The sequence below is a fragment of the Lepidochelys kempii genome, chromosome 2 (genome assembly GCF_965140285.1).
Source record: "Lepidochelys kempii isolate rLepKem1 chromosome 2, rLepKem1.hap1, whole genome shotgun sequence".
In the NCBI taxonomy this organism is placed as follows: Eukaryota; Metazoa; Chordata; order Testudines; family Cheloniidae; genus Lepidochelys; species Lepidochelys kempii.
The window spans coordinates 176,837,867-176,857,501 of NC_136381.1; positions in this window are offsets into that span (position 1 = coordinate 176,837,867).

The window sequence follows — 19,635 nt, forward strand, 5'->3', positions numbered from 1 at the left end:
TTTTAATAATTCTTGTGGCTCTTTTCTGAACCCTCTCCAATTTACCAGCATCCTTTTGAATTGTGGATACCAGAAGTGGACACAGTATTTCAGCAGAAGTTGCAGTAGTGCCAAATACAGAGCTAAAATAACCTCTCTACTTCCACTCAAGATTCCCCTGTTTATACATCCCAGGATAGCATTAGCCCTTTTTGCCACATCATCGCACTGGGAGCTTGTACTCAGCTGATTATCCACCATGACCCCAAATCTTTCTCAGTGTCACTGCTTCCCAGGATAGAATTTCCCATCCTGTAAATATGGCTGACATTCTTTGTTCCTAGATATATACATTTACATTTAGACATATTAAAATGCATATTGTTTGCTTGCACCCAGCTTACCAAAAAATCCAGATTGCTCTGTATCAGTAACCTGCCTTCTTCATTATTTATCACTCCTTCAATTTTTGTGTCCTCTGCAGACTTTATCAGTGATGATTTTGTGTTTTCTCCAAAGTCATTGATAAAAATATTGAATAATGTAGGGCCAAGAACCAATCCCTGCAGGATCCCACTAGAAACACACTCACTTGATGATGGTTCCCCATTTACAATTACATTTTGATGCTGCTCAGTTAGCTAGCTTTTAATCCATTTAATGTGTGCCATGTTAATTTTATAGCTTATGTCAAGGGCTGTTGAACAATTAAAAAAATTAATCATGATTAATTGCATGATTAATCACACTGTTAAACAATAATGAATACCATTTATTTAAATATTTGATGTTTTCTACATTTTCAAATATATTGATTTCAATTACAACACAGAATTCAAAGTATACAGTGCTCACTTTATATTTTTGATTACAAATATTTGCACTGTAAAAAACAAAAGAAATAGTATTTTTCAATTCACCTATTAATAGTAATGTTGTGCAATCTCTTTATAATGAAAGTTAAACTTACAAACATAGAATTATGTACCAACAAACTGCATTCAGAAACAAAACAATGTAAATCTTCAGAGCCTACAAGTTCACTCAGTCCTACTTCTTGTTCAGCCAATCGCTCAAACAAGTTTGTTTGCATTTGCAGAAGATAATGCTGCCCTCTTCCTGTTTACATCATCTGAAAGTTAGAACAGGCATTCACATGGCACTGTTGTAGCTGGCGTCGCAAGATATTTACGTGCCAGATGCTCTAAAGATTCATATGTCCTTTCATGCTTCAGCCACCATTCCAGAGGACATGCATCCATGCTGATGACGGGTTCTTCTTGATAACGATCCAAAGCGGTGCGGACTGACACATGTTCATTTTAATCATCTGAGTCAGATGCCACCAGCAGAAGGTTGATTTTCTTTTTTCTTGGTTCAGGTGCTGTTGTTTCTGCATCCGAATGTTGCTCTTTTAAGACTTTTGAAAGCATGCTCCACATCTCATCCATCTCAGATTTTGTACAGTACTTGAGATTCTTAAACCTTGGTTCAAGTGCTGTAGCTATCTTTCGAAATCTCACATTGGTACCTTCTTTGCATTTTGTCAAATCTGCAGTGAAAGTGTTCTTAAAATGAACAACATGTGCTGGGTTATCATCCAAGACTGCTATAACATGAAATATATGACAGAATGCGAGTAAAACAGAGAGCAGGAGACCACCAATTTCCCCCCAAGTAGTTCAGTCACTAAGTAATTATTGCATTACTTTTTTAATGAGCATCATCAACGTGGAAGCATGTTTTCTGGAATGGTGGCCGAAGCATGAAGGAGCATACGAATGTTTAGCATATCTGGCACATAAATACCTTGCAGTGCTGACTTCAAACGTGCCATGCGAATGCCTGTTCTCACTTTCAGGTGACATTGTAAATAAGAAGCGTGCAGCATTATCTCCTATAAAAGTAAACAAACGTGTTTCTCTTAGTGATTGGCTGAACAAGAAGTAGGACTGAGTGAACTTGTAGGCTCTAAAGTTTTATTGTTTTGTTTTTGAGTTCAGTTATGTAACAAAAAAAAATCTACATTTGTAAATTGCACTTTCATGATAAAGAGATTGCACTACAGTACTTGTATGAGGTGAATTGAAAAATACTATTTATTTTGGGGGTTTTTACAGTTCAAATATTTGTTATAAAAATAATATAAAGTGAGCACTGTATACTTGATTTCAATTACAACACAGAATATAAATATATTTAAAAATGTAGAAGAACATCCAAAAATATTTAATAAATTTCAATTGGTATTCTGTTGTTTAACAGTGTGATTAAAACTGTGATTAATCACAATTAGTGTTTTAAATTGTGATTGTTTTGAATTAATAGCATGAGTTAACTGCGATTAATTGACAGCCCTGCTTATGTCTTTGTCTTTTGAACAGTTCCTTCATGTTAGGTGTAGGCTCCTTCTTTTCCAAAATGTTCCCCAGTTCCTCATAAACCTAAATCCCTCTTCCCAACACCATCATCTCATCCACACATTGAGATCTTGCAGGTTTGCCTGTCTCACTGGCCCTGTGCTGGGAACTGAAAGCATTTCAGAGAATGTTACTTTGTAGGTCCTCAACTTTAATCTGGCACAGATTAAAGAAGAAACTGGAACACTCCTTTTCAGTAGATCCTACGTCTGTCCAGAAATATTTCTATCGTGAAAAAGAGACACTTCAATGATTTACTCTCTATCTTGGTCGTTAGAACAGTTTTTCCAGTCATCTTTACATAATCTCTGAGCAATAACAATAAAAAAAACCAATGAGCACATTTCTATGGATATTTCGCATAAAGTCTAGGTTGAATAATAGCACCTCAAAGAAATCTATAGTTTACTTGACACAGCTTCTAAGGATGGGTGAACCAGTTTTGATATTGCTGGCCTGAACTCCTACCCACCCTTTGAACCAAACAACCTAGAGATGAGCCCTGTCTGAGTAACTACAACCAAATAAAAGCAGTAAAACTACACTAAAATATTTTAAATACATTTCAGTTAGACTTCTCCCCCTTCAATAGGCGCCAAATTTCTAATCTGCCGGGGGGGTGCTCCCTCCCTGGCTCTGCCCAGGCCACACCCCCACTCCACCCTTTACCCCAATGCCCCGCCTCCACCCTGCTTCATCCCACCCCTGCTCTGCCCCCGCCCTGCCTCTTCCCGCCCCCGCCTCTTCTCAGCTCTTCCCTCCCAGTTCCCCCCCTTCCCCCGAACACGCTGCACCATCGCTCCTGCCCCCTCCTCCCACAGCACCTTCTGATGCCACAAAACAGTTGATCCGTGTCAGGCAGTAGGCGCTCGGAGGGAGGGGGAGGTACTGATCGGTGGGGCCTGCCAGCAAGCAGGAGGTGCTGTGGGGAGGGAGAGACATTGATTGGGGGGCTGCCAGTGGGTGCTCAGCACCCTCCATTTTTTTGCCATGGGTGCTCCAGCCCCGGAGCACCCATGGAGTTGGCGCCTATGCCCCCTTCTGATATTTTTTTGGTCCATTTCAACCTCACTGGGCCCATCCTCACTCACAAGGATGTGGCTGCAGATTTCCCTGTGGACTTCCTCCCTAAACAGATTGATTAGTTTTATTTTACAGTTAAAAAAGTAAAGGCTAGATTGTGACTTGGACTACCCCCATTTACACCTCTGTGCAGGCTACCTGCACCCTGGGTCCAAGCACACAGGAGTAAACAAGGCTACTTGTCCACTGAAGCAAGTGCACAAGGAATGGACAGAGCCTTAGCTCCATTCCTTCTACTCAATGCCCAATGCAAGGAAGGTTACACCAGCAGTAAATTACTACCCCTATCTCTCAGAAAAAAGGGGAAATTGGAAGGAAAATGCAATCCAAAGAGATATTTGTCATAGAGCATATTGTCATTCAGCAACACATGTTAACTGTAGGTCAGACACAGGGAGAAAAGGGAGAAAAACTTGGAAGCTTTTCATTATAAAATGTTTTTTGGGGAACAGTTGCCACTGATTTATTTTGTATGCCTTTGCTTTGTTGATCCATATTTCTGGTTTTTTATCTGTGATGAAGTCATCTACTTGAAAAGAAGTTCTGAACCAAGTGATGGGATAATTAATTTCTCTGTTAAACTTGTTTAGAAGACTATACGGAGAGTGTGTGCCTGTAAATTTCTTACACCCACAAAGAATGTGGTAGGCCAATTAAAGGACTTTTCATGCATTAGTACAGTATTAAAAATTAATTAATCACAAAATGTTGCTTTCTGGTAGGTGTTAAAAAAAATTGAGGCATAAACTAATTGCAAGTTACTAGAGCCAGATACACTAAACGGGAAAAGAAACAAAACAAAGCTGGTTCTTTTTTTATGGGATATGAAATTAATTTGTAGCCTGTTCCATGGTTAATTGGGAGGTTGTATAGGCTAACAAACAATCCATGCTTCCATTTACACGCACATAATGGATCTATGCATCTATAAAGGGATCTACATTTTCCCTGAAGAGAACTAGCACTGGCCACTCTCCTGCTCTTTCTTCTATTCCCATTCCCACACTGCTGCTTTTCTGATAATCCCCACTGCCTCGGGGCTTCCTCTGTAGCTAAAAAAAGATATAAAGCCATATTAGTCACAGCATAATGAGTGATGCATTACAGCTCTATTTCAATAGACTGCCACTGTCTTTTGTAGCTGGTCAGTAACAGCAAAATTCAGCTACAAATATTCTCTGGTGTTTCCTAGTTACACCCTTGTGCAAACACAAGATGCCCCTTATAACTAGGTCTTCGACTTTGTTATGAGTATGATGCACTCTGCCCCACTGGAGCTGTGTAGTTAGAAAGCATTCTTTTGTATCATTTGAATTGCACTAAGGCACAAAGATTCTTTCTTTAAAGGAAAATGCAAATTGTAAAGAAAAGATCTATAAGGGGTCCAAAAAGCACACGATGAAAGGTCTTATTTAAATTATTTTCCACAATATTGGGATCCTGGAATGAGCAAGCTGTATTGGCTTTAGGAGAGTTCTACTAATAGTATTCAGGGAGCTGGCTGAGAGGGTGGGAGATAAAATAGTCCATAAGTAATTGCAAATAGAAAAAAAATTATACATGACTACGGTGTAAGGGACTGAACCACCAGGTACTAAGCGCCTTTAACTCCAGGTGATTTTGATGGGAACTAAAAACACAAAGTACTTTGCAGCCAGTGTTCAGCAATTCACAGAGCTGAGCTCTTAATTAGTATATTAATTCACGGGAAGAAGACTTAGGTGAAATGCTGGCTCCCTGGAAGTCAATGGGAATTTTGCCAAAGCGTCAGGATTTCATTCCTAATATTTAGGGGGACTGAGAGAATGTGGATTAGCTTCATCATCCTTTGCTCTATCTGAGTCTTTTATTTCTCACCAGGCGTGGATTAAGGCAGAGTCCTTGGGAGCTGAGTGCAGCCGTGAATCAGCTGGAAACGTGGAGCCAAATTTATCCACTTTCTACCATGTTTGTAATTTCCTAATAATCAGTCAGAATGATTATTTGCTTTGTCCATTAATATTTCTCTGAGCATTTCAACCCAGAACCACTTTTAGCACTTCTGGGTAGGCCTGTGAAACAATGTTTGCACCCTGCCCAACTGTAAAGTATTCCTATCCGCCATGATCCCATCACTATGCAAATGGCGGCCTGAGGATTCTGAACAAGGGTAGCATGATGATTTTTTGGCATGCATCCAAAACTTGACTAATTCTGTATAAATGGAGAGTCTAGGAGAATAATTTGTTTCCATCCTGCCAGTCCCCCACAGGAGAAGTGGAGACCAGCTACTTGGAGTCTGTGCACTGTTGCCAACATTTTAAAATAAGTTTTGCAAGAAACAGTAGTCCCGGCTTTCTAGGTGCCACCATCTCTCAGCCATTGAGGGTTTTGTGTGCCTTCTGGTTAGTTTAAGGATGAATGTAGAACATGAAAATAATTATCACCACCCCATAGTGAGTTATGTAATTATGATTCCCATTTTACAGATGTGGAAACTGAGGCACAGAGCAGTAAGACCAATATTTTCAAACTTGTGACTATACATCTAGGCATCTAAAAACCATATTACACCACCTAAATAATGTGGCCTGAATTAACTTCCTAAAGTTACACATCCAAGTTTGAAAACGTTAGCTTCAGTGTCTTGACCAAGGCCGCTGAGGGTGTCACCATCAAGTTACTTGCTCTCAGTCCCTTTCTTAGTCCACTAAACCAAGCTGTTTCTACACTACTGAGCTGCTCCTGTTTGTGGCCACAAGTCACACACAAAGGAGCTGCTGAGCCTTAGCCAGCTGCCTGCGGCATAGGTGCCGACTTTTAGTTTTCCCTGGGGGTATTCCTCCCTACTCCTCCCTGAGGCCCTACCCCTTCCCCCAAGACCCCTCCCTCTCGCTTCCTCTTCCTGTCCCCACTCTGCTACCTTCCCCAAGGCCCCGGCCTCTCTCTGCCCTCCTCCCCCAAAGCCCTGCCCTCGCTCCACCCCCTCCCCAAGGTCTGCTCCCATCTGCTGCTCACTGCTCTCTGCCCTCCTCCAAGCCCCTCTCCGATCAGCTGTTTGGCAGTGGTGCAGAACAGCTGTGGCTGGTGGGTGCTGAGCACCCACTATTTTTTTTTTGGTGGGTGCTCCAGCCCCAGATCACCCACGGAGTTGGCACCTGTGTCCTGCAGGGGAAGACTTGTGGGGACCTTAGAGCTATCCATAGTAGCTTGAGTAGCACTACTACCTACCGCTGTGAACCCATCAAAGAACCTATAGCTGGCCCGCTTGGTAATAGTGACCATAATATAATTAAATTTAATATCCCTGTGGCAGGAAAGACACCACAGTGGCCCAACACTAGCATTTAATTTCAGAAAGGGGAAGTACACAAAAATGAGGAGGTTAGTAAAATAGAAATTAAAGGGTACAGAGCCAAAAGTGAAATCTCTGCAAGCTGCGTGGAAACTTTTTGAAGACACCATAATAGAGGCTCAACTTAAATGTATACTCCAAGAGAACAAAAAAAGAGCCACTGTGGCTAAACAATGAAGTAAAAGAAGCAGTGAGAGGCAAAAAGGCATCCTTTAAAAAGTGGAAGTTAAATTCTAGTTAGGAAAATAGAAAGGAGCATAAACACTAGCAAATGAAGTGTAAAAATACTATCAGGAAGGCCAAAAAAGAATTTGAGGAACAGTTAGCAGAAGACTCAAAAAGTAATAGCAATTTTTTTTTAAGTACATCAGAAGCAGGAAGCCTGTTAAACAACCAGTGGGACCACTAGACAATCGAGGTGCTAAAGGAGCACTGAAGGACAGTAAGGCCATTGCAGAGAAACTACATGAATTCTTTGCATCGGTCTTCACAGCTGAGGATGTGAGGGAGATTCCCAATCCTGAGCCATTCTTTTTAAGTGACAGATCTGAGGAACTGTCCCAGATTGAGGTATCATAACAGGAGGTTTTGGAAAAATTGATAAATTAAACAGCAATAAGTCACCAGGACCAGATGGTATCACCCAAGAGTTCTAAAGGAACTCAAATGTGAAATTGCAGAACTACTAACTGTAGTCTGTAACCTATCATTTAAATCAGCTTCTGTACCAGATGACTGGAGGATAGCTAATGTGACGTCAGTAATTAAAAAGGGCTCCAGAGGTGATCCCGGCAACTACAAGCCTGTAAGCCTGACTTCAGTACCAGGCAAACTGGTTGAAACTATAATAAAGAACAATATTGTCAGATGTATAGAGGAACATAATTTGTTGAGGAAGAGTCAACATGGTTTTAGTAAAGGGAAATAATGCCTTACAAATCTACTAGAATTCTTTAAGGGGGTCAACAAGCATGTGGACCAAGGGGATCCACTGGATATAGGGTACTTAGATTTTCAGAAAGCCTTTGACAAGGTCCCTCACCAAAGGCTCTTATGCAAAGTAAGCTGCCACAGGATAAGAGGGACAGTGCTCTCATCGGTTGGTAACTGGTTAAAAGATAGGAAACAAAAGGTAGGTATAAATGGTCAGTTTTCAGAATGGAGAGAGGTAAAGAGTGGTGTCCCCCAGGAGTCTATTCTGGGACCAGTCCTATTCAACACATTCATAAATGATCAGGAAAATGGGGTAAATAGAGAGGTGGCAAAATTTGCAGATGATACAAAATTACTAAAGATAGTTAAGACCCAGGTAGACTGCAAAGAGCTACAAAAGGATCTCTCAAAACTGGGTGACTGGGCAACAAAATGGCAGATGAAATTTAATGTTGATAAATGCAAAGTAATTCACATTGGAAAGCATCATCCCAACTATACATATAAAATGATGGGGTCTAAATTAGCTGTTACCACTCAAGAAAGAGATCTTGGAGTCATTGTGGATAGTTCTCTGAAAACATCCACTCAATGTGCTGCGGCAGTCAAAAAAGCAAAAAGAATGCTGGGAATAATTAAGAAAAGGATAGAAATAGGACAGAAAATATCATGTTGCCACTGTATAAATCCATGATACGCCCACATCTTGAATACTGTGTGCAGATGTGGTCACCCCATCTCAAAAAAGATATATTGGAATTGGAAAAGGTTCAGAAAAGGGCAACAAAGATTATTAGGGGTATGGAATGGTTTCAGTATGAAGAGAGATTAATAAGACTGGGATTTTTTAGCTTGGAAAAGAAACGGCTAAGGGGAGATATGATTGAGGTCTCTAAAATCATGAGTGGTGTAGAGAAAGTAGATAAGGAAGTGTTGTTTACTACTTCACATAACACAAGAACTAGGGGTCACAAAATGAAATTAATAGGCAGCAGGTTTAAAACAAATAAAAGGAAGTATTTCTTCACACAACACACAGTCAACCTGTAGAACTCCTTGCCAGAGGATGTTGTGAAGGCCGAGACCATAACAGGGTTCAAAAAAGAACTAGATAAATTAATGGAGGATAGGTCCATCAATGGCTATTAGCCGGGGGGGTAGAAATGGTGTCACTACTCTCTTTTTGCCAGAAGCTGAGAATGAGCGACAGGGGATGGATCACTTTATGATTACCCGTTCTGTTCATTCCCTCTGGGGCACCTGGCACTGGTCACTGTCAGTAGACAGGATACTGGGCTAGATGAACCTTTGGTCTGACCCAGTAGCGCCATTCTTATGTTCTTGTGTTTTTTCTGAACTCCAAAGAGACAGTCCCACAGCTGAATGTGTGATCTTTAGGAATACTCAGGGACAAACTTTCAACACTGGCAATCACATTACATTTTAAGCCACATTTACATTTGGAAAGAAGAGGGCTAAAAGCTTCTTTTTTTCAAATGAAGTTGTGATTCTCCTTTACATTTCCAGATCCCAATATAAAAGAAGTATGTAGCTGCAAGGTTCAGAATCCAGTTGAAGGCAGTTCTGGAGGAGGAGAGCAATATTTTTTTTTTTTTACTTAATTCATCTGTGCTTCTAATAGAGACTGTTCTGGAAAAGGATATTAGAAAAGCTGACTACTATGCTCTCGGGAAAATATCATCATTATAATTAAATCATCAGGAAACTGGGCTGAATTAAATTATTTGGAGTAAAGATTACCCTATCTAAATCAGTCATCAGATGAAACTGATAAACAGTCCTAAAGCATGTCTGACAGATTCAGGGATCCCAGCATCTGTCAAATCAGCAAAAGGAGGAAGATACACTCTGTTGGCTTGAAAGCAAAATACATCCCTTTGATCAGAAAGGCTGAAAATGAGCTATAGAGAGTTCCCTTCCCAGAGTTTTTTTATTTTCTTCCAGCTTTCAAGGGCTATTTTAGAGGAAAGTCTGATAGTGAGGGGTCTAAGCCACCCTTGAAAAGTGATATGAATGGAGTCTTTGCATGTCCATAACTGATATTTTAGAGGAAAATGATATGTGCTTTTTAAAGTAATTTTTTCAAATAGTTTAACTACTTATATATTTAATTTTCTCTTGGATATCATGCCTTTTATTCATCAGGAAATTAAGGCACATTATTCCCTGGTAATGGAATCTAAAGAGCTGGAGGGAAAAATCTTCTTTTTCTAGAATGCCATTTATTTTTGGATTTGCTTATTTAAGAAAAATTTGGGGTGGCAGAATCCATCCCTACTCATGTTGAGAAGTGCCTTACTCTGTGAATCATCCCACTCAGGAAAATGGGACTTCTCACAAAGTAAGGTGCTACTCAGTATGAACATAGGTGGCACTCCAGCCCTTAGAGAGATTTCCCTCAAAATCTGTCTGGCACATCTCCTTTGCTCAAGAAAAGGAGGTATCACTCAGTAACAACAAACTAGGGCATTACATAGTCTGGAGAACCCAGGCCACAAATCCTTCAGGGGACTCAGATATTCTCCTATAATAGCTCTGCACTGTCTTGCTTAATTAAACCCAGGGAGAATAACCAGGATAGATTAATGGCTGATCTAGTCAGCTAAATCTGGAAATTGTCAGAGCCAGAAGTGCAGCGTGACTCAGCACTATTCCCAGGACAGAGTCTATTTATCATCTTTCTCACTTCCAATTGCACACACTTAAATTCTCATGCTTGTCCCTGCAATGATAATTTTGTCCCTCTTTCATTTGATTGACAACAAATTTCTCTCTCTCTCTCCTCCTTCTCCCTGTATTTCTTAAGGAGCACTGATCAACATGATACCCTTTTATTTATTTCCTCCTTTGCTTGCCAGCACCACAATTGACGTCAACATAGCTCCAGGACTAGGATTTGTTAATTGACTTATGCTTCATCTAGAGCAGCAAATCCCAAATCATACCTATATAAAGGAATGTCTACTGTGGTTTTTGAAAAATGCTTCAGTGGCAAAATATGATTTTTTTAAAAAATATCCAAGGTGGGTTGTAATTAAGAACATAAGAATGGCTATGCTGGGTCAGAGCAATGGTCCATCTACACAGTATGCTGTTGTCAGACAGCGGCCAATGTCAGATGCTTCAGAGGGAATGAACAGAATAGGGCAATTTCAAGAGACCCATCCCCTGTCATCCATTCCCAGCTTCTGGCAGTCAGAGGTTTAGGGACACAAAGAGCATGGGGTTGCATCCCTGACCATCTTGGCTAGTAGCTATTGATGGACCTGTCCTCCATGAACTTATCTAATTCTTTTTTGAACCCAGTTATACTTTTCACCTTCACAATATGTCCTGGAAATAAGTTCCATAGGCTGACTGTGCATTGTCTGAAGAAATATTTTCTTATGTTTATTTTAAACCTGCTGCCTATTAATTTCATTGAGTGACCTTGTATTATGTAAAGGGGTAAATAACACTTCCCTATTCACTTTCTCCATCCCATTCATGACTTTACAGACCTCTATCATAACCCCCTCTTAGTTGTCTCTTTTCTAAACTGAGCAGTCCCTGTCTTTTTAATCTCTCCTTGTATGAAAGCTGTTCCATACCCTTAATCATTTTTGTTGCCATTCTCAACCTTTTCTAATTCTAATATAGCTTTTTTGAGATAGGGTAATCAGAACTACACACAGTATTCAAGGTGTGAGTGAACCATGGCTTTATATAGTGGCATTATGATATTTTCTGTCTTATAATCTATAACTTTCCTATAGTTCCTAACATTTCAGTACCCTGTTTGACTGTCACTGCACACTGAGCAGATGTTTTCAGAGAACTATGACTCCACAATTTTTCTTGAGTGGTAACAGCTAGTTTAGACCCTATTGCTTTATATGTATTGTTGGGATTATGTTTTTCTAATGGACATTACTTTGGCCTTATCAACATTGTATTTCACCAACCACGCTGTTGTCCAGCCACCCAGTTTTGTGACATTCCTTTGCAACTCTTTGCAGCCAGCATTGGATTTAAATGGAGTAATTTTGCATAATCTGCAAACTTTGCAATATCACTGTTTACCCCTTTTTCCAGATCATTGATGAATATGTTGAACAGTACTGGGCCAAGTATAAACCTCTGGGGACACCACTATTTACCTCTCTCCAGTCTGAAAACTGACCATTTAGTCCTACCCTTTGTTTTCTGTCTTCTAATCAGTTACTGATCCAGGGGATGACCTTACCTCTTATCCCATGGCTGCTCAATAGTCTTTGTTGAGGGACCTTGTCAAAGGTTTTCTGAAAGTCGAGTACACATTATCAACTGCGTCACCCTTTAGCTTTTTTTAAAAAAATCAGCATTACGTTAGCTGTCCTGCAGTCATTTTGCAGAGAGGCTGATTTAAGTGATAGGTTACATACCAGTTACTAGTTCTGCAGGTTCGTGTTTGAGTTTCTTCAGAACTCTTGGGTGAATTCCATCTGGTCCTGGTGACTTATTATTGTTTAATTTATAAATTTGTTCCAAAACCTCCCCTAATGACACCTCAATCTGAGACAGTTTCTCAGATTTGTCACCCAAAAAGAATGGCTTTTCATGAGAAATTCCCTCACATCCTCTGCAGCGAAGACCCATGCAAGTAATTAATTTAGCTTCTCCTCGATGGCCTTGTCTTCCTTTAGCATCTCAATCATCCAGTGGCCCTATGGATTGTTTGGCAGGCTTCCTACTTCTGATGTATTTTTAAAAAATTGCTGTTAGTTTTTATGTGTTTTGCTAGTTGCTCATCAAAATCTTTTTTTGGCTTGCCTAATTATACTTTTACACTTGACTTGCCAGAGTTTATGCTCCTTTCTGTTTTCCTCAGTAGGATTTGACTTCCAATTTTTAAAGGAGGTTTCTGTCTTCCACCACCTCTTTTACTCTGCTGTTTAGCTATGGTGATGTAATTTTTTTTTGCTATCCTGAGGCACAGGATATCATCTTAAGACACAGTGCACAGAGTAGCAGACTGGCCTGCTGGAAATTAGGGTTCTATCCCTGATTCAGCCACTGACTCCATGTGTAGCCTTGGTCAATCACATAACCTCATTGTGCCTCAGTTTGCCTGTTTGTAGAATGGGGATAATGCTACTTACCTGCCTTTGTAAATTGTTGAAATCTACAGATGATTAGTGCTAAGTATGCTCTTGTTTATTTTGAATCAGGCCAGTGGAAGGGCCCAGTCTATGGAACTCCCTTCATGAGTACATCTGCCAGAGTCTGTTTGCGGCTCTTTTCAGAGCTCATTTTAAATCTTTCCTGTCTCGGCCGGTTCATCTGGCCATATAATAATTTCTCTTTTTTCCATGTAGTCTTTGGCACTGATGAAGGAGGACAGACCCGCTAAGTGCCAAGGAGCTGCAATTTCCCTCAGTACCTCCATCCTCCCTGTCATAAATATAAAGGGAAGGGTAAACCCCTTTGAAATCCCTCCTGGCCAGGGGAAAGCTCCTCTCACCTGTAAAGGGTTAAGAAGCTAAAGGTAACCTCGCTGGCACCTGACTAAAATGACCAATGAGGAGACAAGATACTTTCAAAAGCTGGGAGGAGGGAGAGAAACAAAGGGTCTGTGTCTGTCTATATGCTGCTCTTGCCAGGGACAGAACAGGAATGGAGTCTTAGAACTTTTAGTAAGTAATCTAGCTAGGTATGTGTTAGATTATGATTTCTTTAAATGGCTGAGAAAAGAATTGTGCTGAATAGAATAACTATTTCTGTCTGTGTATCTTTTTTGTAACTTAAGGTTTTGCCTAGAGGGGTTCTCTATGTTTTTGAATCTAATTACCCTGTAAGATATCTACCATCCTGATTTTACAGGGGGGATTTCTTTATTTCTATTTACTTCTATTTTTTATTAAAAGTCTTCTTGTAAAAAACTGAATGCTTTTTCATTGTTCTCAGATCCAAGGGTTTGGGTCTGTGGTCACCTATGCAAATTGGTGAGGCTTTTTATCCAACATTTCCCAGGAAAGGGGGGGTGCAAGCGTTGGGAGGATTGTTCATTGTTCTTAAGATCCAAGGGTCTGGGTCTGTAGTCACCTAGGCAAATTGGTGAGGCTTTTTACCAAACCTTGTCCAGGAAGTGGGGTGCAAGGTTTTGGGAAGTATTTTCGGGGGAAGGACGTGTCCAAACAGCTCTTCCCCAGTAACCAGTATTAGTTTGGTGGTGGTAGCGGCCAGTCCAAGGACAACGGGTGTAATATTTTGTACCTTGGGGAAGTTTTGACCTAAGCTGGTAAAGATAAGCTTAGGAGGTTTTTCATGCAGGTCCCCACATCTGTACCCTAGAGTTCAGAGTGGGGGAGGAACCTTGACACTCCCATACATTAAAATCTAATACAAAACCATAATACTGAGGGAAATGTGTGCTGTGGCTGCTGGTGTCTGGTGAGCAGCACGGCCTAAGGGAAAGGGGCATCCTAGACACCGTATAAGAAAACTCACATGGGAACGGGCACCTATGCTCCATTTACTTTACTCTCTACTGCAGCCTCTTCTTCCTCCCTTGCCATCTGTGTGGTAGCTCCCCAGATCTCCTTTACTGGCCCATGCAGATGTTACTCCTTCAGTGACCTCCCTCCTTCTTGTTGATGGGTGTATTCCCGCCCTGGCACTCCATTTTGAGCAGCCATATCTTCCTCCTTCATCTCCAGTCTGTAGGTGCTTCCACCCCCCGTCCCCTGTTGACCGAAACAGGAGCTAAAATGAAAAGGACGCCCAGATCTCGGTCTCTGATTCGTCTCCTACCCGTATCTATCACTGAGGGCTTATATATTTCCCACATAAACATGAACAAGATAAAGGCACAACTGGATTTATTGCAAGGACTCCCAAAATTTAGAAGTATAACAATTAGGCATATAACAAAACAAGGCAGGCTGTAACAAACAAGGGGCTATGAATACAAACAGATGATGACTACAATACCATTTCTAGCAGCTTGATTTATTGATGTCTTTCCCTTCTTAGGTTGACACCACACACCAGGACTGCTGGATCCCTTAGGTGGAAGCAGGAATTCCGGAACAGAATCAGATGAGCGCTTCTTCAGGTAAATTGTTAAATTAAATCCCTCCCATTCTCTATTTTGCGTCATCGTGCGTGTAGTAAGCGGATCCTCTAAAAGATGGATCGGATGCATATGAGTACGTGTATTCCCTATTTCAAGTAACCCTTATGGGGTGAATGGCTTACCCTGAATTACCGAGTTTGTCTTCACCAGACTCTGTTACTCAGATGGACAGCCCCAACCTGATCTGAACACTGCCTTATATAGACCTTTGGTCACTAGGCAGATTAGGTGACTGACAGCTACTGTCATTTCCCACCAAAACAAAAATGGCACCAAACCACAACTAGGAGGCGACAAGAAGGGCTTACAAGATGGATGCCTAGTTGTCCTTTAGAATTCAAGATGGCCTTATGATTTTAATCTCTACACCCCACCCATGAGGTTTCCTTTCACCCACTGCACCTTCTCTATCTCCACCTTCCCTTCTCCACTCCCAAGCACTGGTGCCTTCCCTTCTGCCATTCTCATTTGTGCAGGCCAAAAAAACAGGCAGGAGGAATTTGCGGCCTGTGACAATCAGGGTCCAAGCACCCCAGGGGGAGAATAGAGGGTCTGAACCCCAACGAATAGGCAATTGAATCAAATTATATACACTATTACTGTATTATAAAAGTATCAAGTAAGGCCTTTTATGAAAGCCAATGACACACTGGTAATTAATATCATTGTGAAATGTATGTATTAAGACTATATGAGGAGTTATGGGTACTTACTGATAGTATGCTTTAAAGTCTGTGACCAAACAAAGGGAGAAATAGGTTTTCTCCCAGACATGATGGACAGCTATCTATCTGTCTCCAACATAAATTAAGCATGATGGAATCTAAACAATGGAAGCTCCATTTACATAAGAGTTGACCGGGAGAAGGGAAGAACAGGAAGAGTCTGAACAGCCAGGCTTCATCCTGACTCTTGCGGCAATGGACTAGGGCTAATATAAGGGGAGCACAGAGACATTTCAGTGATCCTTCACCTGAGGAGACAAAGAAACCAAGTACTTTAAGCTCTGTATTGGATCCTGGCTATGGCCTGGCCAACCAAGCTGGAAGAGTGACTGTGGTGAAAAATATGCAGTGTTGGTGTAGCTATGTCAGTGCCAGGATATTAGAGAGACAAGGTAGATGAGGTAAACATCTTTTATTGGACCAACTTCTGTTGGTTAGAGAGTCAAGCTTTCAAGCCACATAAAGCTCTGCTTCACGTGAAGTGGTGAGGCGTCTATTTTGAACAAAAGGCTCTAGGTTGTTGCTGTACCCCTCTCAGGAGTCTGATTTATCTTGCATACCCTCAAGTTTCACTTAAAAACTACTTGTTTACAAAATCAGACAAAAATACAAAAGCGTCACAGCACACTATTACTGAACAATTGCTTACTTTCTCATGTTTACCATATAATTATAAAATAAATAAAGCACTGCAGCAGAGATGGTTTATGGTAGACTCAGGACTGGAGGGCTGTTGGTGTCACCCTGCCTGGAGTAACCAGGTTGGAAGCCAGGGGAGGTCACTATGCTATAGGCAGGCTGCTGCTGTCAGGGCTCTGAGACAAAACTGCACAGCGCAGAAACACCCAGGGTTACAAGGCAGGTGGGACACAACCCCTCAATGGCCTCAGTGAACTCCTAAAGCATCATAGGGCCAGAACCACCAAAATATTTCAGGGGTGGGTGATGTCTTAAACTTCTGTCCCACTCCTAGAAATAGCTCACTTTCACCATGCATAAGAAAGGTCATTCAAGCAGCTTTGCAAAACGTTGGGCCAGGCTTATGGACTCTGAAATATATTAATTATATATATATAAATACATAAACAAATAATTGGACCAAACCCAGAAGTTTTGCCTCAATTGAGAATAAGTGAAGATGGAGTAAGGGCTTCATGATTAGATCCATTTAGAATTAATATTTATACATTTCCTACAAGAAATGAACAGGTCAGCTTTGGGGCTTAAACTACTTGCTAGAGCCTCTTTAAAATCATTATTCTTTGCATTTAATATTAATCCCAGATTATAGAATGACAAAATCCATCTTTCTAACAGTATGCTCAAAATCATGAGCTGTGGTGGAAATAGTTCATGTAATATCATGGTCTAGAACTATGTCATAATAGAAAATAGTTGTAAGCCACATCGCCAAATAAGCCCTTCACAATAATGTTTCTGGTCATTGAGAAATAATTTTTTAAAATATCATAAAACATCATATCATTGCACTTTTCAGTGTTTTGTATACTATACAAGATTTGTAATGATGTTCTGCCCATTATCTCTATTCATACAGAAGCTTGATTTACCCTTTGAATGTCGCACTGAATGCGGGAGCCACAAGATTTATTGCAATGTCCCTCACAAGTACCAAACTTCAGAGGAGCATGAAGTATGATACACACCAGAGCTGTAGGATGGGTGGTCACTGTTTTCACATCTCATGGAGTGCTTAAATCCATTCCCCCCCAAAATACTAATGCTGTTCCTGTTCCAAACCCTAGTCAGCTTAAGCACAGACTGAAACTTAAAATATTCATTGCATGCACCTTGAATCAGTTTCCAGCTCTGTCTGTTGATTCACCATTAGCTTCCAAAGCATTATCACAAGTACATGTCTATCTGATTTGTACTGAAAATCAGAACACAGCTTTGAAGTCCAAGAGAAGTCAAGGTGTCAACCCTTCAGCATTTGTCCTTTAAATAAGATAACACAGTGGATTAAAATCTGTCTCAGTAATACCCAGGCAAGTTGCAACCCCCAATTTCAATTGCAAAACTTGACCCTGTCTCTACTCTGCTTCTGGCCCCTCCCACTGCCTGAGATTTCACTTTCCGAGATTTCACTTCCTCTTGGGCCTGCAGGATGGCATATTCTGACAGTGACTCAGTATAGGTTAGAGGTAAGGGGGGCTATAAGGAAGTGCTGCTCTTGCTGAATTCATTTCTGAGGAACAATCCTTCTGAACTCCATGCTGTTTCACCATTCCCTCCACTTCTTGATGGCTGCTTGGACCTTGATCATTAAACCTGTATTTGTCTAAGGAAATTCCTTGCAATAATGCTATCATGTAGTGACCTGTTACTTATGTATCTCTTTGGCTGTGTAAGTACAATGACAAGCATGTGCAGCATACAGGCAGCAGAGTTTTTTCAGGCATCTATATTTTAGATTTAAAAAAAAGTAGTAGGGGAAACTGAAATACAAGATCAGTTTTCATAATCCATCCAGTAGTAAGCAGAAGTATATACAAATGCAGAGGCCCAGGCATTAAAGTTTCTTGGCATAGGCCTAATTGAGTTGACACAAAACAGTGAACTACTGTAGATAAGCTTGTGTTCAATGACAACTATTGTATTTTTCTTTTGTAGTTATCAAATTGTCTATCTACACATCTATCACTTCTACAGATATGTATTTTTTAAAGCTGCCTTTGACTGTATTATGTAGAGTTGTTGTGATCCCAGGGTATTAGAGACAAGGTGGGAGAGATAATATCTTTTATTGGACCAACTTCTGTTGGTGAGAGAGACAAACTTTCGAGTTTACACAGAGCTCTTTTTCCAGGTCTGTATCAGTCAGAAGTATCTTCAGCTACTATTTATCATGCGCCATAAATCTAGAGCTCCTCTGCCACCTAGTGCTTTAAATAAGTGCATTTTGTTTCAATTACCATCAGCTCTTGCCATACAATATACATAAGGATCTTGCAGGAGCCCTCTCTGCATATTGTAATTCACCTCTGCCAAACATGAGCTACTGCGGTGACTCAAAAATACACCTGAATTATTAGAAGCACCAAACGACAAGCATTTTAGATCCCCCCCCCCCACAATAAAATACTTCCAAACCACTACAGAACTTTGCACAAATACAACTTCTAGATAGTGATGTATTATCTATATGAGATTTTCGAACTTTGTCACAGCTCCCATTTCTGTTCAGAAGGTTATTGCAACACCTCTCTGTCCATTACATTGCATCACTCAAAAATATAGCAAGGTGTAACTCTAGGCTCTGTACATGAGTGGCCTAAAAATCCTACTGACAGGCAAAACAAACTCACTCTTCTGATCCCTCCCCCAAATTAATCTGTACCTCCCCTCAAAGGGGGGAAAAAAAAGATTTAATCACTTTCTCCACCCTATCCCCTTCCTCTCCCCCCCCCCCCCCCCATTTCCATGTTATCGTCCCTTCCATCTTTGGCACGAAAAAAAAAAATCTTCCATTCTGTGTTGCACTCTCGTAATTCCACAGTTCTTTGGCTTCATCTGTGGCTAGAGAGTCAAAGATCTGGTGGGATTTGGAGTGGTTTTAGGCTGGACACAAAAGAAAGGATTCAAGTAATTTCTGGCCTGAATAGGGCCATGCTAAGTGACTGCTGGCTCACCTCCATCATTACTCATTCCTTCTCTGGCCTGAGGGTTGCAAGTCAGTCTGGATGATCTGACTTGAGGATATCCCATCCTTACACCTGTCCTCATCCCAGTCCATTGGGTTTAGAGGTCATCAGCTAGGGTAGAAGCCCATTCATGGCCCAAAAAACATAAGTTAACATAAAGTTAACGCATTCTCCTTGCAGAGAGTAACAGCCTGAGACATGCATCATATGCACTGCAAAGTACTCTCTTCTCCCACCCCAAAAAAGTTCAGCATGGAGAATGCAGATTGGCCCTCAAAACAGTTGGAACCTGGTTAACTGGGACAACTATAGATCAATCAGCTGTGGCTTTCCTGATCAATTCTTATGGCTGTGGCCTACCATTTGCTAATGTCCTTAC